The sequence below is a fragment of the Camelus bactrianus genome, chromosome 1 (genome assembly GCF_048773025.1).
Source record: "Camelus bactrianus isolate YW-2024 breed Bactrian camel chromosome 1, ASM4877302v1, whole genome shotgun sequence".
Taxonomy (NCBI): Eukaryota; Metazoa; Chordata; class Mammalia; order Artiodactyla; family Camelidae; genus Camelus; species Camelus bactrianus.
This window is the reverse complement of record NC_133539.1, coordinates 39,648,179-39,674,226: the sequence shown is the minus strand read 5'-3', so window position 1 is coordinate 39,674,226 and position 26,048 is coordinate 39,648,179. Positions and strand designations below refer to the sequence as shown.

The 26,048-nt window shown below is 39.8% G+C and overlaps 1 protein-coding gene and 1 long non-coding RNA gene across 9 annotated transcripts in view; both read right to left on the bottom strand.

Annotated features, from left to right (window-relative positions):
* The window catches only part of ST3GAL6 (ST3 beta-galactoside alpha-2,3-sialyltransferase 6), a 64,969-nt gene extending 64,537 nt beyond the window's left edge, over window positions 1–432 (bottom strand). For 3 of the 4 annotated variants that reach the window (XM_074361763.1, XM_074361755.1, XM_045503804.2), the window contains exon 1: window positions 9–428. The gene's annotated coding sequence lies outside the window, so the exon portion shown is untranslated. Of the gene's footprint in view, window positions 1–8 lie in introns of all 4 variants that reach the window. The other variant, XM_045503807.2, reaches the window with a different exon arrangement.
* A 1,151-nt stretch (window positions 433–1,583) lies between these two features.
* LOC105077926 (uncharacterized) overlaps window positions 1,584–26,048 on the bottom strand; it is an 87,763-nt gene continuing 63,298 nt past the window's right edge. Inside the window, exons 8-12 of one of the 5 annotated variants that reach the window (XR_012506438.1) lie at window positions 25,815–25,938; window positions 25,577–25,713; window positions 20,057–23,294; window positions 5,734–5,831; window positions 1,605–2,996 (exon numbers count right to left, since the gene is read on the bottom strand). This is a non-coding gene — a long non-coding RNA (uncharacterized LOC105077926). Of the gene's footprint in view, window positions 2,997–3,181; window positions 4,855–5,733; window positions 23,295–25,355; window positions 25,740–25,814; window positions 25,939–26,048 lie in introns of those variants that run through there. The other 4 variants (XR_012506437.1, XR_012506436.1, XR_012506435.1 and 1 more) reach the window with 4 other exon arrangements.

Genomic DNA, 26,048 nt, shown 5'->3' with positions numbered 1-26,048 from the left:
GCCCCTACCTTTCGGGCTGGGCGGACACCAGCCGCGCGCCCTCTCCGGGCGTCCCGGATAGGAAAATCACCACGAAGGGAGGGCCGGGGAAAAGCGGCGGGTGGCTTCGGGACAAGGTAGGAGGATCAAGTTCCCCAGCCAAGAAGACACTCCCATCCCGCCCTGGTTAGTTTGAGCTGCAGGGGCGAAAGTGAGGGGCGGCTCGGGTGCTTCCCCTCCCCGCCGGGCAGGCAGGCGGCCGAAGTAAACACTTTTGCTCTGCGCATCGGGGACTTCTGTGACTCGAGGCGGGGCAGGCGGTTTGGTCCTAAGTAGAAAGAGTAGGGGCTGTTCAGACACCGGAATTCCTGGGCTCTGCCCTTCAAGGACTAACGTGTTAGGGCTTTTCATCTTTTGGAGGAGAAGTTACTGTAGGGAGAATAACGAAGGTGAGACATGCATTTCCTTTTCTTCAGGAAGTGGGTCTCCCTTGAGAAAAGCGTGTATTAAAAATGTCTTCATACTTGGATGGCTGTGAATACTTTTTAAATTTCAGTGTTTGTGAAATAATTCATTGTCTAACAGCATTAATAACTCCAGACTTTGGCACTAAGCACCATGATCGCGTGCCATCAGATGACCCTGGGGAGAAGAGCCACAGACCTGGGTACTGTTCAAAGTGAGCAGCGGGTCGAGCACTAAGGAAGTCCTCTGTCTGTGAAGACTTGCTGGTATTTGCATTAATTTTAACAACAGCCCTAGGAGGCAGCACTTGTTATTCTCCCAGTTCTACTAATCAAAAAACCCAGAGGGTTCAGAAAATTCTTGTCCGTTTCTACAAATTGCCTTTGAAGTAACCCACACGAATTTTGTAATTTTAAAGGTGATTGCTGAGACATCAGAGTAGTGAAAGATGTTCCCGGTATTTGTCCATCTAGGCCCATTTTTCTTGAGGTTACTCTGCCCTTTTAGGTTTTCTGGAGTTTCTTCTTACCCTTCTCTTGTTCACATTCTTCAGAATTAAAGTAGTGTTAAATCTCCTCCACCCTGGCTTCCCTAGGATTTTTAGATCTGCAAAGTTATGTGTTAAGGGGAGAGGCCATCTGCTGTTCCTAGGTGACATTTGTGCTTCTTATTCAGTAGTGGCCAAAAAAGGCACTGTCCACCGAAGCCTACTTCAAAGTCCACCTCCTCCACTGGCCTGCTTTGTGACCTTGAGCAAGTGACTCAGTGTACTTCCTTTTGGTCACCTTGAAAGTGAGATAATACAACCTATTTTCAGAGGTTGTTAGGAGGGTTAGAAGAGACAATGACATAAAGAATTCTTGGCACAGTGCTTATCACAAAAACCATCAATTCAGGAAGTAAGAATATGAACTACCAGTCACTGCCCACCATGAGTCAGCTACCCTCCATATGTCATATCTGTTCTTCGTATTTATCCTGTGAGCCAGAGTAATCTCATCCTAGGAATTACAAAATGGAGTCAGGAGGTTAAGTAATGCTCCCAAAGTCATACAAGATCTATTTTTGAACTGTGATTCAAATGAATGTGCCTGGAACCAAAACCAGTTTTCTTCCCAGGAACTTACCAGTATGTAACTATCTGGGGCAGGGGCTTTTGACCTGTGAAATGTTATTTAAAAAAACAAACAAACAACACAGGATACATTATTGCATGGACACATGATCGCAACTATGTAAAAGTTTTGAATTCTTGTAGAAGGTGATAAAGAATTAAACAGGGTGGTAGGTTTATAAATTTGTAGACCTCTCTGGGATAGTGATTTTGGTAATTTGACCAGTGGTGGGGGCGGGGGATGTTTTCACAATGTAAATATATTTAACTCAGCTTTTGTGTAGATTCATTCTAATGAGGTGGGAGAGGAAGGGCCAGGAAGTAGGAGAGGGCTATTGGAACATGCAGGGTCCTTTAAAGGCCCCTGAAAACATAATATTTAGGCAGTGTACATATAGGACTGGCTCTGTTTGCTAGGTTTGTTTTTTTGATTATGGATGGTGCAATCTCTTTGAATTAGAATGACATTTTTCATGGGCTGTGTCCTCTGTGTATGCAGGGACAGGTGAGAGTCAGGCTCTCCACACTACCCTGGGGTGCCATTCAGCACCCATAGGCTCATAGTCTAGAGTAAGGTTAAAGAAAGTAGTATTTCTTACTCATCCCAGTGTAGGGCTTGCCTTCCCATTCTCATGCCCTGTCCCAAGTACAAGCTTTCTTGGCATGATAGATGTAGGACTGTCTACAGCATGCAGAGGAGACCTCCTTGTAGGGGCATGCTCTCAGCAGGTCACATCAGATCACAGTAGATGAACTGCAGGACTGGAGACACCTTCAAGGTGATGAGAGGCCACTTTCACACAATATCCCCTTATAAGTTACTAATAAAAAGGAGTTTACTTAACATTCTCAAGGCTTAGGTTGTTCAGTTTTAAACAATATCTGGCTCAAGACTTAGCTTTACCAAGCTAATCCTTTTTGCACACAGTCCTTCCTCCATCTCTGGGAAAGATCCTGCCAGCCCCAGCTTCTAGCTGTCTTGGGGTTTCATCTCCTGTTAGCAATTGTTTAAAGTACATGTGCCTCTCAAAAATAATAAGCCAGTATGTAAGGAGTCTAAATCCTGACATAGAGCTATGACTCTGCCTACAGTGTGGAGAAACGTTCTTCTAAGCAGAACCCTAACTTCTCCAATGTCTCCAGTTTAGAGCAGTCTCTGATCATATATTTGCACATGTAAATAACCACTGTGTTGATTTCTCCAGTATTGTGAGAGAGAATAAAGAAGGAATTCAGGTCTACCAGAAAGCTTATTTGCCGTTTAGTAAAAAGGAGTCTCTCTTTATTCTATTAGTCCTGTTGAGGTTTCAGAAGTCTTAGTGTCCCAGTAGTTCTCAGGAACTGCTTTTACTCTCCTTCCACAAGCTGGAAGGTGAGGGGAGGTGGGAGGGTGGAGCTGGGATTCAGCGTGTTCTAAGCACATGAACATGTGAAATACCTAGATGGTAGAAGCCATAATTCAGACAACTGATGGAAAACAACTGCAATATTATTTAGAAGGGTTAATATGCAGAATATTTAAAGAATTCCTATATATATAAAAAAAAGACAACCCTTTTAAAAATAGGACACAGGCCAGAAGCAAGCAATTCACAGAAGAAATACAAATAGTTCACAAACATGTGCAAAAATTTTAGTGTCTTTTTAATCATCACATTGTGTAAGGAAATGGAGACAACAAGGAGAAATCAGATTGGCAAAAACTAAAAAGATTAATGAGATTAGTGAGTTTCCATCAAAGGTGACAAGGAAACTGCAAGGAAGTGTAAAGAACTTTCTTTTTTGAAGGCAATTTGGTGATTGTTATCAAATGTAAAAGGTTGTGTTGGATTTGAATTTCAAAACCCTAATTAAAGTTCCTTAACTTTCCTCCCCCAAAGACAGTTTGGTCCCCAGCCAAGTGACCTAGGAGAGAGGACCTGGAGGGAAAGGACTGAGATTCTAAGCTGACTCCTCATTACCCCGTGAACAAAGAGGGCAGCCCTTCTGGTTGCTGCACAGACAGAAGGACGCCCCCTGGAGTTTAAGGGGGCTGTCTGCAAAACTGCTGCATCCCGAGCCGCTTGCTCAGAACTCTCATTCAATCCTGAGATGTGCTAGAAGCCTTGGACCACTGCCCCGGCTGCCATGCCCCATCTCAGGAGAGGAGGGAGATGTCCCCGCCTCCCCTTCTATCTGTGGAGATGCTCTCCTAACTTCTAGTCCCGTGACTGATCATTCTGTCAGAATATGCAGGTAACAGTACTCACTTAGCCCATTAATTTTACTTAACAGTTTTAGCTAACACCTTTCTCTCACCTTAGCTGGTTACAGAGCTGACCTTATGCTATTTCACGTCATGAGAGTGTTGTTCTAAGATGGATAAAGTGGAATTGTGGGCATAGGTGAGATAGGAGGGAAGGGAGCATTTAAAGGAATGACACAGCAGTTAACACCAAGATGGTGAAAGATTCAACTCCCAGTAGACCTTGAGGCCCAAGACGGCAGGAGATTTGACTTTCAGGAGACCCTTGTTGTAATATACCCTTGTTGTACCCTTGTTGTAATATATATATATATATTATACATACTATATACATACTAAATGGCACTTGCCCAGGTGCCATGACACCTCCCAGGCTGGCCATAGAAGGTCCAAAAGTAGGTGGTGGCCCAGTTCCTGGGAATCCCAGCCCCTCCCCCAAAGTAGTTGGAATAGTCCTCTCACTTGTTAGCTTATGAATTAACTGAGCTCATATAAACTAACAACCCCCGCACCTCATGGCCAAGGCTGCTCTCCCTTCTAAGTGAGATGGCCTGCACTCTGTCTATGGAGTGTGTGCCTACTTTTACTTTAAACTAAATACCCACCCCCATGCCTCATGGCCTTTCTAGCCTTCTGGGATAAACTAAACTCAGTCAATGGAGTTTGCATCTCTCTGAATAAATCAACTTTTACTCAAGTACACCTTGCTCTAGAATTCTTTCCTGTGCAAAGCCAAGGCCCCTCACTTGGCAGGGCATGTCCCAGGCACTCGCCCGAGACCTGGGACACGGCCATCCTCTCACACCCCATTTTTCCTGTACCATAGGATATGTGAACCTGTACTCAAATAATTTACTGCTTTATATTTCATGTTCAGAAATGCATGCTTAAAAAAAAACTATGCTCCACTGGATTCCTGAAGCACAGTGCAAAGTGGAGTCATTACAGTGGGCTGAGAGTGGCACAAAGGCTTCTCTGCAGTTCCAAACTCCAGTCTGCTGTAAATGCGTGTATCGTTCAAACCAGCAATTCCATTTTCTAGGACTCCATCCTGTAGAAATAATTATGTAGAAACCCAAGAATGTGTATAGGGATGGTCACAGCAGCATTGTTTGTAATGTTTAAAAACAGGAAAATAATGCCCACAAAGAGAAGGTGACTAATTAGATTATGGTATATCCTAGTAAAGAATGAGCTATTGCAAAGCTATGATAAATGTGCACATACATGCACTAATGTGATGGCAGCTACAGTATATTGGCTTTAGAAGTTCTACATCCAGAAAGCACATTCTGTGTGTGTGATTCATTTATATTAAGCAGAAGAGTAAAGGACTAATGATATGTGTGTGTATATATTTGTGAATGTGAGAAAAGTTCTGAAGGCTACATACCAAAATGTTGACAGAGATTTCTTCTAGAATTATAAAGCAAAGAGGGGAAGGGAGGGAGGGCTTTTGCTGTTTACTCTAAATGTTTTTAGTAAAGTGGCTTTTCCCAAATAAACTCACTTTTGCTGGTAAAATAACTGGCTATTACATTATTAAAGCTGACAACTCAAGTGTGACCTCCTATTTATTATACCCCTGCTAGGTGCTAGGTGATTTTATAGATTGTATTTTTTATTATACACAGCAACACTGTGAGCTAAATATCACTATTTCCATTTTTCAGATGCAGAATTGAAAACTCAGAGAAATTACATAATTTGTCCAAGGGCCCAGAAATAATATGTATCAAATTTAGGATGTGAACCCAGATTAAACGCTTCACACCCATGACATCGTGCCTTTCTAGTCAAGAGATGAAGGACATGGGAAAATTAATAGCTATTTATGCTAGAGTGTGATATTTTGGGAAAACACAACCATGGTTAATTGTGTAAAGGCAGAATTAGCCTTTTGCACGTGGGTATCAAGATGTTAACTTACGTGGAATTGCAGTCATTTCCAGTTCCCATTGTTCTTGCTCCAGTTCCCCCAAACCAGAATGTTTTCTCCGGGGTTACATAGAAGGTAAATTACTCTGACTATAACTCAATTAAAAAAAAAAAGAAAGAAAAAGAAAGGTAAATTACTGAAACCTTTCTTCAGATCCCTAGTCATAATCCCTCCTGGCTGAGTCTGCCCTCTTTCACACCTGAACTCCCTTGGGGAGACATCCCATTTTAAAGGTAATTATAGTAGCAGAAGTAGTGGCATCAGAGTAGTTGTAATGGCATCGGGACCATCACACAGAAAACATGCTCAGCAGCTTCTCAGGAGCAGACAAATCCATTACTTCAGTTCTTTATTTCCATCCCTTGCTGGGAACAGTTTATTACACTACAGGACATTAAGAATACAAGGGAGCCAGTATTGGTAATAAAGACTTATAGATACAAGAACCACTTATGAACAACTGAAGTAGAAGTAAAATGAAGGCTTAAAACTAACTGTTTCCCCGTGATTTAAGAGAGTACTCTGTTTTACTACAGTTTTTGTTTTTACTGCATCTTCTTATAAACTTTTTAATTTTGTATATGTGTGTTCAGATTGCCATATTGGCAACTTTTTTTTTCAAATCCTGCTCATGGCTGTTAATTATTACCAGCATATTAACCACATGGTGATATACTGGTCATCCAAACAGCTATCTGCAGTGCCTCAAAAGTGACAAATATTGATAAATATTGATAAATCTTCATCAGTTTAATATTACTCTACAGAATTGAAGGATTCTGAATCCCTGTCTAAGGGTTAGAAAGAGGCACACATAATTTTGATTTTGCTTGGAGAGAGAGATGGGAGTAGAGAGGATTTAATTGTATGCCTCTGTGCGAATCATGATAAATTAATGCATTTTAACCAAGCCAAACAGATCCTAGACTTCGGATCCACCAAATTTTGTATAACTGATACAAGGTTTACTGTCTATAGATTAAAAAGCTGAATACCATCGAATCTTCCTGGGCCCTTTAGCACTGAGTCCTGCCACTGAGAATTTCTCAGACAAAATTCTAACCCACAGGCTGGAAAACCATAAAAATCCAGTGATAAATATCTGGAAGTTGTCTCTAAATTGTACCTAACTCCAAGGTGCATTCATAAGTTCCTTTGTACATTGCTTCAGAAAATGTGCATTTCCTTGCAGTTCAGTCTCCCCTCGTTCCCTGCCACACTTATTCTATATCTGAGATCTCTCGGGGATCCACTCATGACTTTCACAGAGGGGCTTGGCAGTCTTCAATTTCCAGTTCTGACTACTTCTTAATTTTCAGTCTTGTACCTCCAACTGCTTGCTGAGCATCCTGTTCAACATGTATTTATCATTACCCACTGTATGCAAAGTACTTTACAAAAAGCAGAGTCAACAAATAGAAAACCGAATGTTTTAGTCCTTTACACCAACCAGACTTTTCTCTTAACTGACTCGTCACTGATGATACTTTTCTCCCACCTTCACACTTGAAACCTTAGAGTCATCCTTGACCTCTCCTCCTTTCCCTTCGTCTTACTTGAACTTCTATCCTTCATGTCATTAACACACTCCACATTCAGTCATCAAACATATACTTATTAAGTGCTTGCTATACGCCAGGCACTGTTCTAGGTGCTGGGAATATAGCTTGCTAGTGAGGAAACAGACAAAAATCCTCACTCTCCTGGAGCTGACATTCTAATAATTAACAGTGTCCTGAAAGAGCCTTCAGACATCATCACCTCCATTTCACCTGTGCTTCCCTCTCACCTAGTGTTTATTTCTCTCTCCCCAGGCCTAGATTCCCGCAGTCACCTCATCAGAGGTCACATCACCTAGAGCAGCTCTCTGTACGACAATAACCTAGGGACCCACAACTCAGTGTTTCACCTCCCAGTCTGGGGCAGATCTCCCAGACTTCATGTAGGCTCCTTTTCCCTGACTCCCTGCCTCCCCAACTCTCCCCCAACCCCGCAACCGACCAAATGGAAAACAATAGTGGACTCCACCTTCTCTGCCTCTATCACTCTTCCCTTTTGAAAACATACTTGAGTTGTCTTCTAGGGATCTGGTAACTTTTTTTTTTTTTTAACCCTTTATCAGAGAAGTCACTGAGCAACAGAACCTCAAAGCTTGGTTACCCTCTAGAGATGGAGGGATAAATCTTTACAGCAGGGATACGTGGGGGGACATAAAGAGGTTTAAGACAAATTCTTATTAACAGTCATCTAACAACACAAGGCAGAACATGGCAGCCCCAAATGCATAAAGCCCTAAACAGGCATGAGAGGTGGGTGAAGGAGAAGGAAATTAACATTCATGGAACCCTAAGGAGGGACTTGACATTCCTGATCACATTTAATAGTAACAACCCTGAGAGTTAAATATTATTGAGATTGTATGAAGAGAACTAAAACAGGAACAAAACAAGATTCAAACCTAGGTCTGAGTGGGTCCAGATGCCTGGCACATACATTCATTTGGCAGAGGAAGAAGGATCTAATACCTTTGCCCAGCAACCCCTCAACAGACTCTGACACATACAGAAAAAAACTAACTGAAGCAAACAGATGTAACTTAATTTCCCAGCTTTTGGATTGTGATCAAAGAGTGATCCATTTATTTATGTCTTTTTAAAAAATTTTTTCAAACTAAACATCAGGTTTTCCATTTCATCATCATTTCTATTTTCCCATAGTCAAAATGATTCTCTTCTTACTATCTTTAAAAATAAAGATCCATCCAGGAGTGACCTAACAAATAAAAACAGAGTCTGATGCAATGTTCTGTGGGCCTCTTCAGTTCTTCTCTTTACAAATGTTATTTCACAATGAATTAAATAAATACTTGCTTTTGGAATTGAGTAGCCTTTCTCAAACTGAGTTCTGAGTATGGAAGATCTGAGTTTCAAAAATACAGGATTCCTAGGCAAATAAGATTGAGTTCCAACCCCACCTCTAAGCCACACACAATACATGTTATCATATTAAAGGATCAGATAAAAACAACAACAATGAACGGTGTTTAACTTTGCTGAGTGGTCGAACAAATTTAAAACAAGCTCATCTTATTTGGGGGAAAGATGATTTTCTTCAGTTTCTATTGCAATCTACTCCTCTCTCTATCCCCCCAAACCAGTTAAAACAAGAGACAGAATTGCTGTGGATTTGATTTTCTGTATATCCAGTTAGAAAACTGAGGTCTGGGATCTTTTCATGAAATCAATCATGAATATAAAAGTTTGGACATGAATGTCACTTACTTCTTAAGAAATATACTTAGTAAAAAAAAATTGCATGGCAAACTTGCAGTGACAGATTTAATGTAAAGTTTCTCCCTGTTATTTTGGAACCACGCAATTATCAGTTTTTGTTAATATTTGATTACTTAATATGATTAGTCTTTTTTTTTTTAATAGTATCTGTTTTGGTTCAGATATAATAAAATGGGTTCTGGTCAAAATTCAGGTTAATTTCTGAAATATTTTTCTATCTTTTCATTAGCTGGCTTTTCCTCATCTCTACAGAAGTACCTTGTGCAATCTAAATGCTTTAATGTCAATTATTTTTTGCAGTCATAATCTTAGTGCAACAGAAATTCCTTTGGCACAAATCCATGTCTACTTATTTCTAACAAAACTTTATAGGACATCATGATGTGAATTGATCATGTTAATAGTGGGAATGGAATTGGATAGACACATCATGATTTCATTGATTTATTCACTTATATGTTTATTGAGAACCTACTATATGCCCAGCACAGGGGCATTCAAGGCTAGATATACATACAGAATTCCAGACAATGGAGTTTCTGTCTTGAGAAAACAGGCATTCAGACTACAGATACTTACTGAGAGTCTGTATGTGTCATGTATTGGCTAAGCTCAGAGGAAACAGTGGTGAACAGACAGATTTTCCACTTTGATGATATTTACAGATGAACAGACATGTAGACAACCACTATATAGCAGGGTATTGTAAGTGTTAGACATAAATGGAAACAACTAACTTCCTGGAAGCATTTGGAAAAATGATATTTGTAATTTGTTTTGTGCAGAAAATAATCTTCCTTGTTAATTTTTTCTTAAAGATTTTCCTTTTTTCTAGTGTTATACTTGCTTAAAATAAGACATGCATGTGAGTTTGCCAGAAGAAAATCTTACCCAAGGATTTTTAGCTACTGAGATATGAATGACTTTTCCGAAAAGGTCTTTAGAAGTATAACACTCTGACCTCAGTCACCCAGCATAGCTCCAGGCTCTAATTATTCCTCCAGAGTACTGGCCCCACCCCAGGGTTTCTAATTCTGTAGGACCAGAGTGTGGCCTGAGAATTTTTATTTCTAACAGGCTCTCAGAGTTGCTGATGCTGCCTGTCCAGGGACCACACTTTAACAAGCATGGCTTAGGGAATTAAATATACCAGCTTCCCAAGTTAAAGTCATTATTAAAGGACTGTGAGATAGATGATCTCTGTTTCATAGGAGGAATAACAAGGCATAGGTTATTAGTAAAATACAAATTTAAATAGGTAGGCAAAACAAAATAATAAATATTTTATATTCTAAATGCAAGGGTCTATTAACTTGAAGTCAGAAATCTCCTTCTATCACTGATTGTCATGATTCAAAATACCTGAAAGTTGAGATCCTTAATGATTTAATTTGAAATGACTCTTCACCTCCCATCAGCAGATGTTTTAGAAATTTAGATTAAAAAAAAATTCTGACTACATCCAAATGGATAGTATATTGTTAGATTTTGTGATGAGAATGCAGCCCTGAGGATGTGAGGAATTTGTTATTTCTTGTGAATGGGCCTTTTGGGAAACAAACTTCTAAGGCAGCATCAATGAGAACAAAAAGGTAGGAGGTATATAGCTCAGTGGTAGAGCACATGCTTAGCATGCACTGAGGTCCTGGCTTCAACCCTCAGCACCTCCATGAAAAAAAAAAAAAATATATATATATATATATATATATATATATAATGAAAGCAAACAAGAGGCACTAGGATAGTAGTGACAATTCAGAAGGTCTGGGCAACACGGGACAAATGCTAACTAAGAGGCTTTAAAAAAATGAAAACAGAGAATCTGTATCTTTAGATTAATCTGCCTGCAGTCTGAAAACTCAATGTTCCTAATATCAAGAGGACTTCACTACTAGGCTGTTATTAATAGAAACATGGAAAACCACATGAAAAAAATTACCTATGTGGTGGGTGGGAAATAGGTCAGTGGTACAGCGCATGCTTAGCATGCATGAGGTCCTGGGTTGAGTCCCCAGTTTAAATATTAAAAAACTGGTATCAAACAGCATATAGCCCAAGAATGGGCTGGTCATTGAAGATAATAAAAATAGCTATTTTAAAAAAAACCTATGCTGTATTATTTCCTCTTGCTGCTAAACTTTGTTATAGCAAAGTATACTTTGTTGGCTTAAAACAAGAATTTATTTTCTTACAGTTCCGTAGGTCAGCAGTCCGAAAAATAAGATATCATCAAGGCTGCATTCCTTCTGGAGGTTCCAGGGGGGCTTAGTTTCCTTGCCTTCTCCAGCTTCTAGAGCCCTCTTGCATCCTTGGCTCGTGGCCCCTTCCTCCATCTTCAGGGCCAGCAGCGTAGCAGCTTCAAATCTCTCCCTTCTGACTGTAACCCTCGTTTCTCTCAAAACATATCCTCTTCTGACTCTGACCATCTCTCTCCTTTTATTTGTTGTAATTACATTGAGCTCACCTGGATAATCTCCCCATCTCAAGATCCTTAACTTAATTACATCTGTAAAGTTCCTTTTGCCATTTAAAGTAACATATTCACAGTTTCTGCGGATTAGGATGTGGATAATTTGGGGGGGGTGCATTATCCAGCTTCCCACCTATGCCATTTATTTTGTTCTGGTCAAAAACCACTTGGAGTAGTGTTTCCTTTTTTATTTTCATTTTTTTGGGGGTAGTTAGGTTTACTTATTTATTTTTAGCAGAGGTACTGGGGATTGAACCCAGGATCTTGCGTATGCTAAGCATTCACTCTACCACTTGAGCTATACCCCCTCCCCCCTGGAGTAGTGTTTTCAATACTGGGCATACATTTTCAGGAGGAAATTGATAAATGACATTATACAGAAGAGTAATATTACGAATTATTCATTCACTCAGTAAACATTTGTGAAGTGTTCACTATGTGCCAGGGACTGGGCAAGAAGAATTCTGGAGATACAGATAAGATCTTATGAGCCAGGACCCTGGAATCTAGTCATCTGGTTTTGAATCTTGGCCTCACCATTTACATACTGAGTGACCTATGCGAATTGCTGAATCTCTCTGTGCCTCAAGTTTCTCACTTATGAAACTGAAATCAAATTACATGAAGTATTGTGCTGTACACCAGAAACTGACACATTGTAAACTGACTACACTTCAATCAAAATATATATACAAAAAAAAAAAAAAAAAAAAGAGAGGGATGAAATCAAATTACAACTGTCCCACAGGGTTCTTGTGAAGATTGAGACTCTTGATAAAGTCTCTGGCACGGTGACCAGCATATAGAAATCAGTGAGTGCTGGCATTGAGGAGGAACGAGAGGACTCCAGCAGACTGTGGAGTGCATAGTGGCCACCAGTAACTTGGAAAGGCTTTCTAGAGTGAGGTCTTGAAAGGTGAGATTTCGTAGTTCATTGAGGAGAAATAAGGGATGTGCAGTGAGAAGACATAGTGAAGGATTTGGAAACCCTGAGGAAGGGCTAAGGAGACTAGGGGAATGTAGCTTAGGAGCTTTAGGAAACAGTTTAGGAGTCACGTGAGAGCTGCATTTAAACATTGTTGCTAGGGTAGTTGACCCAACACAAAGAAATTAGACTCCTTTTACTTCTAGCCAGGAAAATTTCCAAGCCCAAGTGGAAATGACAAAAGCAACAATCATCTCAATATTTGAAAGAACTTGTGAATAATAAGAATTCCTTTCATTGTGGGGGGTGAGGAAGTGATATAAACCCTCCTCTGTGCACCACTGACTGTCAAACACACAACACTGCCTTCTTTGTGGAACCATCTGTCTTACATCCTTTTCCCCCTGTACCCTTGTCAGTAGAAACCCAAGTATTTTAAGGAATTAGTGGGCCATAAACTTTAAGGGAGACTGGGCTTTTTCCAGCCCAGGGGTGTAAATCAGGATTGGTTTGAGCCAACCATGGTAACCACTGCCTTTGTGGTGGAGTAGGTTAGGAATGGGCATGCAACACAATTCTTGCCAATGAGATAGGAGAGGAAGGCCTCTGGAAAAGTTTTCCTTATCTCTTCAAAAGATAAGTGAGGATACAGCATTGTAAATCAACTACACTTCAATAAAAAAAATTTTTTTTTAAAGATAAATGAGGAAAGTGAGTGCTCTCCCTGCCCTTTTTCCAGCTATAAGACATCAAGCCAACATCTGAGGAAGGTAGAGCAAGAAGACAGAAAGGGTCTGCATCCTTGATGAGGTGGACAAGCTGCTAAATTATCCAACCCTGGAATCAGTGTAAAGCATGTCATTTATTAATCAATATGTAATATATTAAAATACACTTAATGTTAAAGTTAGTCACATTTTTCCTTTTTACAGCCCCAAAGCATCCTGTATGTACAGCTAGCAGCATGAACCCTGACCATCCAGGCTCTCATCAGAAAGTAACCATGGAGTCTCTACAGTCTTATCAAAATGTTGGCTTTAAGAACTAATTTTAAATGAAGGTTACTAACCTGATTTTCAGGTGGGAGACTCTTTTAGACATATTTCTTGGTTCATTTATTTTTCTCTATTTATCTCCAGTTTTATCTTTTGGATCAAATCATATCATTAAAGGGCTGTGTACTTATACAGACATTCAAATGAATACCACAAGATATCCAGTGATGGAATAATTTGCCTGTGTTAACCATATAGCTATTTTTCAGAATTAATCTCTGCATAGGTAAAGGATTGATTTTCTAATTCCAAAAATTTCTACAAGTCTAAGATTCTATGATATCAAAATTTCTAAGTATTGCACTAAACCCACTACATTTTGACAAAAATTCAACCAAGAGATAGCCAGGAAAATGTCAATAGCAACAACAAATTAATAAAGGCTGCAGCAAAAGGTTATTTAACAAACTTTCTTCCCTTCTGTGGAGGAGAGAACTATCCCTCTAATTTCTGCTAAACGTCCTTTTTGGACCATATATTCCTAAATACTCTTACAATCTCCTTAAGCTTCTCACTTCTCCAGTTCCTCTTTTGTCCCCTTCATCTCATCCTCATTTTGAATCAGGATGCGTTGAAACAGTTTGCTGGCCCAGTTTAGGTTCTGGAAAGGGACAGGTCCTCAGAGATCAATGACAGGCTTTGCTCTTCTCACATTGTTTCTCTTTAAAGATTTTACAAGACCTATGCCTGCATTCACGTATGAAAAGAGTAGTTTCATTCTGAGTCACATCCTTGCCAAAGTTTATTGAGAATAATGGTAAAGAACAATCCATTTATAAGAATCCTTTCTTTTAAAACTTGACAGAGCAAGAAAATTTGACCTGTCCTCCCCAAGTCTAGGGAAGAATGTCAAGTCAAACTTTAATGACAAAGTCTGAGACAATGGAAAAAGACAGTGTTCCCACTTATCTCAGGCCCTCTTCCAGTTAGAAGGAGGTGACTTTCGGACCTTACCTAAGGATGGGGGCTGGTTGCCAGGGGAACCAACCCTATGATTAGTGGGTTGGAACATTCAGATTCACCAACCAGACCTCCCAGGAGGGGAGAGAGGCTGGAGGTTGAGTTCAGTGACCATTGGCCAATGATTTAGTCAATCATGCCTATGTTAGGAAGCCTCCAAAAAACCCAACAGTGTGGGGTTCCAAGAGCTTCTGGGTTGGTAAACACATGTGTATTTGGGGAGAGTAGTGCACTCAGAGAGGACATGGAAGCTCTGTGCCCTTTCCCATTCCTTGCCCTATGCATCTCTTCCACTTGGCTGTTCCTAAGTTATATCCTTTTATAATAAACTGGTAATCTAGTAAGTAAAATGTTTCTCTGAATTCTGTAAGCTGCCCTAGCAAATTAACTGAACCCAAGGAGTGAGTCATTGGAACCCCCAATCTATAGGCGGCAGATAAGAAGCACAGGTGGCCACGTGGACTTGGTGATTGGAGTCTGAAGTGGGGAGGGAGGTGGAGTCTTGTAGGACTAAGCCTTTAACCTGTGAGATCTGATGCCATTTCCTTTTTTGTGTGTGCTTCTTTTTTTAACCTCTACAAGATGAGACTGGATAATAATACCTGCCCAATTTCTTCAAAGTGTTTTGGAAAACAATGATGCTAAACATATACTAGTGCCAGATTAAAATCCTTAGAGACTCAAACCCCCCAGTTGTTACAGAGCTCATTTTCAATAGGTAATTCTCTATAAAAATAATACTAAGCCATAATGTAAGTGGGAGAGAGACCAGCAAGATCCTAATTTTTTCCACAGGACTTCTACAGTTTAAAAATATAGTTTTTCATCAACTTCTTTTAAAAAGAAAAAGTACCTCTGTTTTTCTGGTGCCCTAAGAATATACTCAATCTGCCTTTGGATAATCTGGTCCTAGTTGAGTACCTCCTGTGCGAAGCTCTATGCTTCTGCTAGATGATGAAATAGGGTGAAAAGACAGTGAATGAGTGGTAGGCTTCTGAATTAATTAACATCATCAGAAAAGGTTCTCTGAGGAGGGAAATTTGAAGCAGAATCCCCAATAACAAGGAGAACCCAACCCGGTAAAGATCAGTGGAAGGAGCAAGTCAGAAAAAGGAAGTCAGAAAGAAGCCATATCCTGGACATCAAGTAACGCCCTAACTAGTCAGGGAGACAGAAATAAAACCAGCTAATTTTAGCACAACATGGTTCCTGCTGTACTAGTTGTAAGAACAGCGTGCTCTGAGAACCCAGAAGAAGGAGTGACTATCAGAACTGAGAACTGTGCAGGGGCCGTGCCAAGTAAGGTTTATAAAGATGTAGAGCAGCAGTGCCAAGATTTAAATCCTGCCTTCATTGGAGATGTCTGTTTAAACAGATCTGGGCTTCACTCCACATTCACTAGATCAGGATATTGGAGTTGGATGCATGGAAATCTATGTTTCTAACGAGCACTCTGCTGATGGGAAGACATTTTGGAGTCCTCTGGTTTAGAGAACAGGCCTTGGAGTCAGAAAAATGACTTGGACACACAGCTTAAGTCTCACTTTCCTCATCAGTCCTCTTATTGGAGGACCATGAGGTTTAAACGAAGGAGTATTTGTAAAGTGTCATCTATTACGGCTATTGTAAGAAAAGTATAGCTTTGCCCATAACTAAGTAAAGAACTGACTGAGTTGGCCCAGAGCTCATATAATGTATCTCAGAATCTTACTCTGAGGGGAAATGACAGTGGTGAGGTTACAGCTGTCGGGACAGGTGAGGGAGGTTGGAGAGGAAGCCAGTTTCCACTGGGGCAAAAGGACAGTGAATAGCTGCGAAGCTGTCAAGGCTTCATAGGAAACAGCTGGCTTTGCCTCTTCCTACTCTTTTAAAATTTATTTTTGTCACTTCCTCATTTCAAATGTAAATTGTTTAAAGTCATTCTCTCCCTAAGATCCAAGTTTAGTCCTTGGCTAAATCAAAAGAAAGTCATCTTGTTAAAAAAGGAACACCACCCCCTTCCCCACTCCCACCCACAGGGAAATTAAGAGAGTTAGCCAGATAGAGTTTGGCAGAGGGAAGTCAGGAGGACTGGGAAATAATGGGTGGACTCAAATCCCTTCTACCGTCCATACAACCCGCAAATTATCACCAGCAACCAAGTTCATCCCTTCTAACTGGTCTGACAAGCCTGAGGAGGGAGGAGGGCAGTGGTCTTCACCCCTGCCCTTAACTATGAAGTGGATCCTCCTGTCCTAAACCAACCACCCACAAACCAACATGCAACCAAACACAATCACTCACTTTCAGATCAGCGCCAAAAAACTGATTTCAGAAAATGGTTTTCCAGGGTCACTGCTCTCTGTAGATGTACGAGAAACTGCCTGCCTTTCTAGTCTTGAGTTCACTCCAAATGTATACAAGACGGTGGAAATTCATTTGGGAGGATGCTTTCTTTTAAGCCCTCCCTTCCTTCTAGAGTTCTGGTAGAGCAACAGATTAGGTTACCAATACTGCAGTGAGGAGGGGAATGGGTTTTCGATTTTGTACTTTGTGATGTGAGGGATGGCAGCAGGGCGACACGTAAGAAGGAATCACAAACACACTGCGTCCTGCCTTCCAGAGACAGTGAGGGGCCAGGGGAAGAGGACCCCGGCTTTGGGGTCAGCCAGGCCCAGGTCCAAATTCCTGCTGGGCTCGGTACTCGCTGGGTCCTGGTGCAAGACACCTTCACTCTTAAGAGTTTTCTTATCTGTTTCTTGCCAGACACTCTGCTCTGGTAGCTGCAATAAATGGTCATTCCTTTGCCCTTGAGATTTAGCCTGTGATTGGTTATCTGATTATCTAAACTACTGGAGGCCCAGATAATTCTGTGTATTGTGAAAGCAGGTATGGTTTATTAATAACTGATGCTTCTTAACCAAAGTATCTCTCAGTTCAAAGCAAAGAAACCTAAAAAAAAAAAAAAGCAAAGAAATCTATTTACTTTTTATGACTGGGAGACATATATATATATGTGTGCTACCATATATTTTAAAAATAGTTTTAACTTATTTATTTATGTCCTGTTTGTTTTTGGGGGAGGGGAAGTAACTTGGTTTATTTATTTATTTTTGATAGAGGTACTGGGGATTGAACCTAGGACCTCGTGCATGCTAAGTGTGCACTCTACCACTGAGCTATACCCTCCCTCTGTATTTTTTCCAATGATAAGAAAGCTTAAGATTCAGCATTTAGTCAGTGCTTAAGGGCTGATTCTGAAAAGACAACATTCCCTATATTTTAATGTTTGGTTCTTTCATACGTGTACAAAATAAGTTCAGTGTAAAATAGAAAGCATGTCAGAACAAGAAATCTCTGGACAAAGAAAGAAAAATATAATCTCCATAGTTTATCACTGAAACAAGGGCACAAGGGATTATGGCAATATTAAATAGTGACATTGATTAGTGAAATGATCTGAGTGGGAAGGTGGGGCAGGGAAATTTTCTAAAGAACATGTTGTGTTGACCAGGTGATGGCTGAGTGTCTAACTGCCCTCTCCGGGTCGATGTGCAGCATGTACACACAGAACCTTTGGTAGGGGCATGACCACCAGAGGCCACGGGAACCAAGTAAATTATAATAACAGCCACACTTCATTGAAAACCTACAATGTGTCACTGTGATAGATACTTTATATATTCTTAATATACTATCCATTACTTTTCCAAAACTCTTGCAGAATACAGATGCCGAAAGGTTAAATAATTTATCTACAGTGCTATATCTAGCAGATTACAGAATGGATCCCAGGAAACTCTTTCTATTAGACTAAGAAGCTTCACTTTGGAAGGCACGTAACATCGGATAACAAGAGGATCGTCCCAGCAAATGCAGCGTTCCCCAAATATTCTTACAGACTTGCCAACTTCATGCCAGACCCTGATCTGAGTGTAGGGGAAGTAAAGATGAATAACAGAGCTCTGCTATTATAGAGCTCATGTGCCAGACACACAAGCAAATTTAATAGTAGTGAATGCTGCGAGAGAGCCTTCTCTGTCAATGCAGGGAAGAGAAAGGTGGAGTGCTGGGGGCGGTGTTCATGGGCAGACTTCTGAGGTCACGGTGCACCCGAGGTGAGCATTCTTCACTGGTAGACAAAGCAGGCTGGGAGTGGAGTGAGAGAAGAGAGGGCAAGAACTGGGTGGTGTGTGTGGCAAGGTCATTAGAGAGGGTGGTGAACTGCCTTGTGCGGCCCACGAGAATGAAGCAAGAGTGCGTGAAGGGATATAAGGATTGATGATTGATTTCCCAGAATACTGAGGATCTGAATGATATGTTGAGAATTTGGGGAATCTTGGTAATATGATACTTTTAAAAGGTTTAAGTGATGGAAATGGCTCTTTCTGATCTATTTTTGGTAACTTCATAAGTTGGCCTTTAACTCTTGCTCATTAGGGGAAGGTTAGCTGGTTTGAGAATGCAAACTAGCCTCAAAAAAGACTCTAGCAACCCAATACAAGGCACTTCCCGGGAGGTTATGTGTTCAAAAGCTCAGGATAGAACCAGATTTCATTTTGAGACTGTGCCTGAAATGCTGACTCTACCAATGAAAGCAAATTGCAAAGATCTGACTGTAGCATGTACATGAAACTCTTCTAGCTGTTTTAGATTTTGTCAATTTGACCCATTGACAAAGAAACCTTGAGTGAGGTAATTTTTTTTTTTGCTGTTATTAAATTCTTTAAATAAATGTTTTGAGGATTAAAGTGCCAGTTTCTATGTGCATGTTTACATATGCATGTATGCTTATTAAATACGAATTTTTATCCAATGACTTTGAACCAAAACAGTTAACAATTTGTCTATATTTGTCTGAAGAAAATGAAAACCCTTTCCATTTATACTAGCTACTTTATTCCTAAATTAGAGGAACAAAGAAGTTGTATTCTTTTTATGTGACAACTGTGTTGTGGATTTCTTGAATTGTAGAAGCTTGAAGTCAAAAGGTCCCAGTTTGGGCCTCTAACAACCCATGTGATCTTAGATAAGCTCACTAAGCTTGTCTAAATCCCAGTTTCCTTAGGTGCAAAATGGGGTTGATGACGTGTGCTTGGTACAACCCCTCACCTTCATGTTTACTCTGTCCACAGTAAGGGAAGTAGTATTGTAGGGGTGGAGAGCACAATGGATTCATATTCTGGGTCTGACACCTACTTGTTATGTGACCTTGGCAAACTCTGAGAGGAGACTTTACTTTTATGAACCTTAGTTTCTCCATTTACGAAATAGAGATATGGTTGCCTACCTTTATAAGGCTGCTGTGAGAATTAAATCAGATAATATCTGTAAAGAGCTTAGGACAGTACATGCTGCATATGCATATGTGTGTGTGCATGAAATATATATATATATATATATATGACACATATATATGACTATATATATAGATATACATATATGAGAGGTTATAAAATACGACTGGGACAAAAGACCTCAAAATATGAATAATGGATTCAATTGATTGTTACAGATTCCACATTGCAACTATTCATTAAGATGAGTCAAGTTTTGACGTAGTAGCAAAGAATAATATCATCAATTATCTGAAAAGGATATTAAAATACCTCTTTCTGTTTCAATTACTCACCTGTGTATGGCTGGAGTTTCTTCATTTATTTCAATCAAAACAGTATCGAGCAAGAATGAATGTAAGTGCAGATATGAGAATCCTGTTGTCTATTAAGGTAAACATTAAAGAGATTTGCAAAAATGTAAAACAATGTCACTCTTCTCACTGTCTTTTTTGTTTGTTTGTTTTTGGAGAGAATAGTTACTTTTGAAAAGTTTACATAATGATAATAGGTAACTGGCTTATTTTTGTTGTTTTAAGCATGTTAATAATAAATATATATAAATATTTAAAATTTTTCTCAGTTTTCTAATACAATAAATGTTAAAATTATAAACAACATATCAGTCTTAATTTCAATTAGAGTGGTAAGTTGGGAGGCTTTCATATTCTTTAGAAAAGCCACTTTTGGAAAGTGACTTTGGGAAAGTTTTTAAACCCTAAGTGCTTCATCAATCAATCAATCAATCAATCAATCAATCAATAAAATAAGAATCATGCCACATTATGTCCAAGAGACAGGAAATTAGACAAAATGATATTATGAGCATTCCTCCAGCCTAAAGTTTTTGTGATTCTAGAATTCTGTTCTATTGATAACTCTGGTTAAACCTGTGGCAGGCTTAGCCAGCAGTAAAAAGCCGAAATTAAGTCCAACATATCATCCCACGTCTTTTTCAAAGAAGACTGAAACCCACACCCCATCCACCCTCCTCCACAAAGCTTCCAGAGAAAGCAGGACTGTGACAACCAGTGCAAACTCCATCCACGCGGCTCACAGGAGAATGCAGCTCTGTACAAACATGGTCATGCCTTTGGGGGCATGTTAGGGAGTATCAGGGCAATTCACTATTTCTTTTAAGGGTTGAAGACAGAAGCAGAGAAACTGAATGCTGACATAAAGAGTGGTATGACCCTTCAGAAGGAAAAAATCTAAACATTAACATCAACTTAATTTGGGACATCTTACTCAACATTTGATTTGTTAGACAAATGTCTGAGTGTCCAATATGAGCTAGGCATCAAATGTATAATCTTTACTAATCCCAGGTCTAGAAGAATGATTTCTTTTCCTCCTTGAAAAATAACTTTTAGCAGAGCAGTAGTATAAATCTTCCATGCTTAAATCTTATTTTTCTTTTCCATTTTGTCCATATCCAACAGTGTTTCATTCTAATATTAACTCACCAACACTTACTATGTACATATGATTTCCAAGGATTGGGATGATCTAGTCTTTGGGGGCACCAATACAGATTTGGTCCATCTCTTAGAAGGTTCACGACATGGATGGGCAAGTATAAGATCTGTAGTCAGGAAAGCCAGCACTACCATTTTAGACACCTGAAAATCAGTTTTTCAGTGTCACGCTATATATGTTGTGATGGCATCGCCAACCCCCCTCCTATACACTTTTTGGATGTGTCTTAGTCTGGGATTAATGACTCATTCCTTTAGGGCTGGATGATTCTTTGCTGTGGGAGGCTATCCTGTGCTTTGTAGAATGTTTAGCAGAATCCCTGCCCTCTATTCACTAGATGCCAGTAGAAGTCAACTGTGACAACCAAAACTATCTCCAGATGTTGCCAAAAACCCCCTGGAAGATAGAATGACTTCTGGTTAAGAACGACTGCTTTAAATCAAGACTCTCCCCTTATAAACTCACAAACACTCTGTTTCATCCTTCTTCCTTTTCCCCTTCTCCTTTTTCCCTCTTCCTTTTCTCTGCAAACACCTATTATAGTTTCCTCTTCATCCTTAGCAATCATTCTCAGGAAAAACAGGAGTTTACTCTACTCTCAAGAAACGTAACATGTGAAGCCATTATTAGTTACTAATGACTTGGGGTAACAAGCCATCCCAGTTTGACAAAGCGTGAAGTCCCAGGATGTGAACATTTCAGTGCTAAAACTGAGGAAATCTTAGGCAAATTGAGATGAGTTGGTCACCCTAAACTTAGTGTGTAACCCTTTTAACCTCTAGTCCACTCGGTGTACTGTCTCATTCATAGAAGCACAGATCAAATATCTATTACTGATAAAAATGGAATTACATTCTAATTTTGGTGCTTTTAAAAACGTATTAAAGTTGGTTCTTTCACCCTCCCAGCAAGAATGCTTTTACCTTTTTCCCCTTTTCCAGTTATCTTATTCCTGCAATACTCTAGCACCTTTCATTTGCTCTAAATTTCCAAAATTCTCTCATCTCTTTATTTTGAAGGTTAACTAACCTCTTTCCTTTCTCCTCCCACCTCTTAGGTTCTACCTTCTTTGCTACTTTTTAACATAAATTCCAGGGACAGATTTGGCAGTGACAGACAGGACACTCACGGGGTGGATAGTCATCATCTGCTTCTGTGGAGGAAAGAAATTCCCAGAATCACTTACATGCACGACCACATGTGTGTTGGCTTGTGAGCTCCTTCCTAATAAGAAGAGCTAGAAGTGGAAGCAGGGGAATGAAAAAATCATAATGGTTGAGTCTTGATAGAATATGAGGATGGAAAAGAGAAGACACATCCAGCTTGGGTTCTGCAGAATAGCTGTGGGAAATACAAGGCTGCCAGGGCTCAGTTTCAGCTTCTGAGTACTTAACAAGGGGCAGAGGTCAAGGGCAAGGGCGTTAAAGGGCAATACAATTTGCTGTTTCATAGCTCTGGATATAGCTAATGTTACATTCTCCTGGTTACACCCTTATTTTCAGCTGCTTTCTCCCCAACATGGAATCCCTTTAAACCCAGTTACCACTTAGCTAAACTAATTTGTCTTTGCTTCCAATGTTTTTGCAATCACTACACCACCATAAAATCTTTTACACAAGACATAAACTCTGAAAGGAAAATATTAAACTATGAGGTCACTGCTGTAATAGCAAATGACCATGGAGTTAAAAGAAGATGAAAAAACTTCTCATGGATAGAAGCCAAGCACTTTAGAAAAAGAGACAGAAAGAGTACTGGGCTGTCATTCTGGGACCTTAAGGGGTCTGCTGCATTTCCTACATGTAAAATGGTCCCCAGATAACTCTCATGATACATATTCTGAATGCCATGAAATTAGAATCATTTGCAGTGGGCTCTCCACACCCACCAGTGTGGAGAGCTAATGGGACTCTGCCAGTTTATATGAGGGACTTGAACATGTAGATTCTGGTATCTGCAGGAGCTCCTGGAACCAATCCCCCTCAGACACCAAGGGACCACTGTACTTCACTTATAAAAATCACGTCTTCCGCTTGCGGCAAAAGGTCAGAGCATCTGAAAGACAAAGAAGAAACTGGTTGCAAACAAGGGTGTCTATTTCTGTTTATGAGATTTGAAGTCTGCAGAATGACTGAAGTCATTTTCATGCTTCAGGCTTATAGTGACTCAGCTCTTCCTTTTCCAGTAAATGTAATTGTTGATGAACCTTGCCGTGCCTTCCCAGAGGCAGATGATGCTTTTCATTTGATTAAATCTAATTCGATAAGTAAGGGTTTGCGTTTGTTAAACTCCTGCATGGGTTGAGTATGTTTGTGTTTCATTTTAACATTCATTATAGAAATTAGTCTGTCATCTCCAAAGCCATGATTTTCCCCAACAATCCTGGATTGAAAATGTTCTGAAAATATATTATTCCTTTGGGGACCTGCATTACTTTTCTATTGTTGTTGTAACAATTAACCACCAAATTCATGATTAAAAAAAAACAAATTTATGATCTTACAATTCTGGAGGTCAGAAGTCTGAAACGAATCTCACTGGGCTAACATCAAAGTATCAGCAGGGCTGCACGGCTTCTGAATCTGTGTGTGAGAATCTGTTTCCTTGCCTTTTCCAGCTCCTAATGACCACGTACATCCCTTGATTTGTGGTCCTTTCCTCCATCTTCGAAGTCAGAAGCACAGCATCTTCAAATCTGTTTCTGACTTTGATCTTCTGCTTCCCTCTTCCACATTTAAAAGGCCCTTGTGATAAAACTGGACTCACTAGATAATCCAGGAGCATTTATATATCTTCAGGTCAGCTGATTAGCAACTTTAATTCCACCTGCAACGTTAGTTGCTTTTTGCCATGTAACAACATATTCACAGATTCAGGGGATTACGGCATAAACATCTCTAGAGGGCCATTATTTGCCCCACTGGATCCCAGCTATGCAGGGGGTGGTCCTACTAGACTCCCAACCTTGGAGGTCCCTGAGATTTGTCTTCTGTCACCAGAATTGGTGATCATAAAAACAGAAACTTGAAGTCACCAAGGGTCGGGAGATGTTGTCAGATAAATGCTGGCTTTGGTTCTTGCTTACCTCCTAGGTTTCCCATTTTCACTTTAATGTTGGTTTTTAGGGGTACCTTCATTTCCCTGCCATCTCAGAGAAACATGCTATGTATTTTTTTCATAAAGCCAAATTGTTTTTACTGATTGGAGCATTTAAGATAGCAAGTGTCCTGTTGTGCCAGGCACCCTGCAGTCGCTCTTGGAAAATAAAATTTTGATCTGTTCTAATAATAATTTGCCTCCATGCCCTGCAAGTGGAATATCAAAATTACAAACTCTTATTCAAGTAGTTACTCCTTTCCTCTATTCAGTCTGCTTCAGACTTACAAACTTGTAATGAAAGAAGCGGGTATTTTTGGCTTCACTGCTGTTTCTCCCCTCTGTTTCATCTTGTATTTGCAGCTATTGCTGTGGATTTATCCAGTCAATCATAAGGGGTAGAGAGAGAGCTATTTTCATTAGACTGTTCTCTAAGTAGAAAATATTCAAATATCCACAACTTATTACAATTAGTGAGTCATTCACACTGATATAGTCAGTTGGGAAAATTTTTTATATTAACAATAGAAGTATAAAGTACTTATGAATAAATTCAAAAAGGATGTACAAAATATTTATGTGGGAATTTATAAAAATTTATTAGAAGAGACCAAAGAACAGTTCAATAATGGAGAGATGTTTGTAGACGAGAAGGATCAATATTACAAATATGTCAATTCTTCCAAGTTTGTCTATGGATTTAACAAAATTTCAATTAAAAAAAATCCTAACAATGTGATTTTTTCCTATTGTTCCTGATAAATTTATCCAAAATTTATGGAGTTGAACAAAAGATCAAGAATAGGCAAGGCTCTCCTGAAGAAGAAAAAGGTGTGTTGCAGGGGGAGACTTAATTCAAGCTACGTTAAATAACGTAGTGTTGAACTGGTACAGACACAGATAAACAGACCACTGGAATAGAGTACAATGTGCAAAAACCGACCCCCTGATTAATGGACACTTGGTCTATGACAGAGGGAGAACTGAAGACCAGAGGAGGAAGGACAGGACATCAATAAGTGCTTCTGTGACACTAACCATTTATTAAAACAATAACCATTTATTTATTTCACAATTCTTGGGTCAGCAGTTCTGGCTGGGAGCAACTGGGTACTTTTCTCAACTAGCTCATTTAGCTGACTCAAGTGTCTCTAAGCAGCTAAAAAAAATCAATCAGGCAGTTCTGCTTCTGTGTTGGTTGGCTGTTGGCTGGAGTGACAAGGGTGACTGGGCCCACATACCTGTCATCATGCAGCAGGTAGCCCACATATGTTCACATGGTTGACATGATCAGAGAAAGCAAGGGTGGTCCAGGCCTGGAATTGGTACAGTATCACTTCTGCCGCATACTAATGGTGAGAAATGTCACAAGACCTGTCTAGATTCAAGGAGAAATAGACATCTCTTGATGGAAGAAGCTACAATGTATTATAGCCATTTTTGCAATCTAGAAGTCTATCCTTTGGTCAAAATAATTACCTTTCCTTCCACATGTAACACGTCCCAAATCTCATCTAATTATGGTATCAGGCTAGTGTGGCATCTTGTGGTCCAAATCAGGTCAGATGAGGCTCCTCAAATGAGGTTTTCTTGTTCTGGCAACCTATGAAATAAAAAGGACTAATTATCGTCCCTCAACACACCCAACACACGATTGGGCAGGGATAGGTCCATTACAGTAGATACTACCACCAGAAAGTGGAAGCGTGTAAA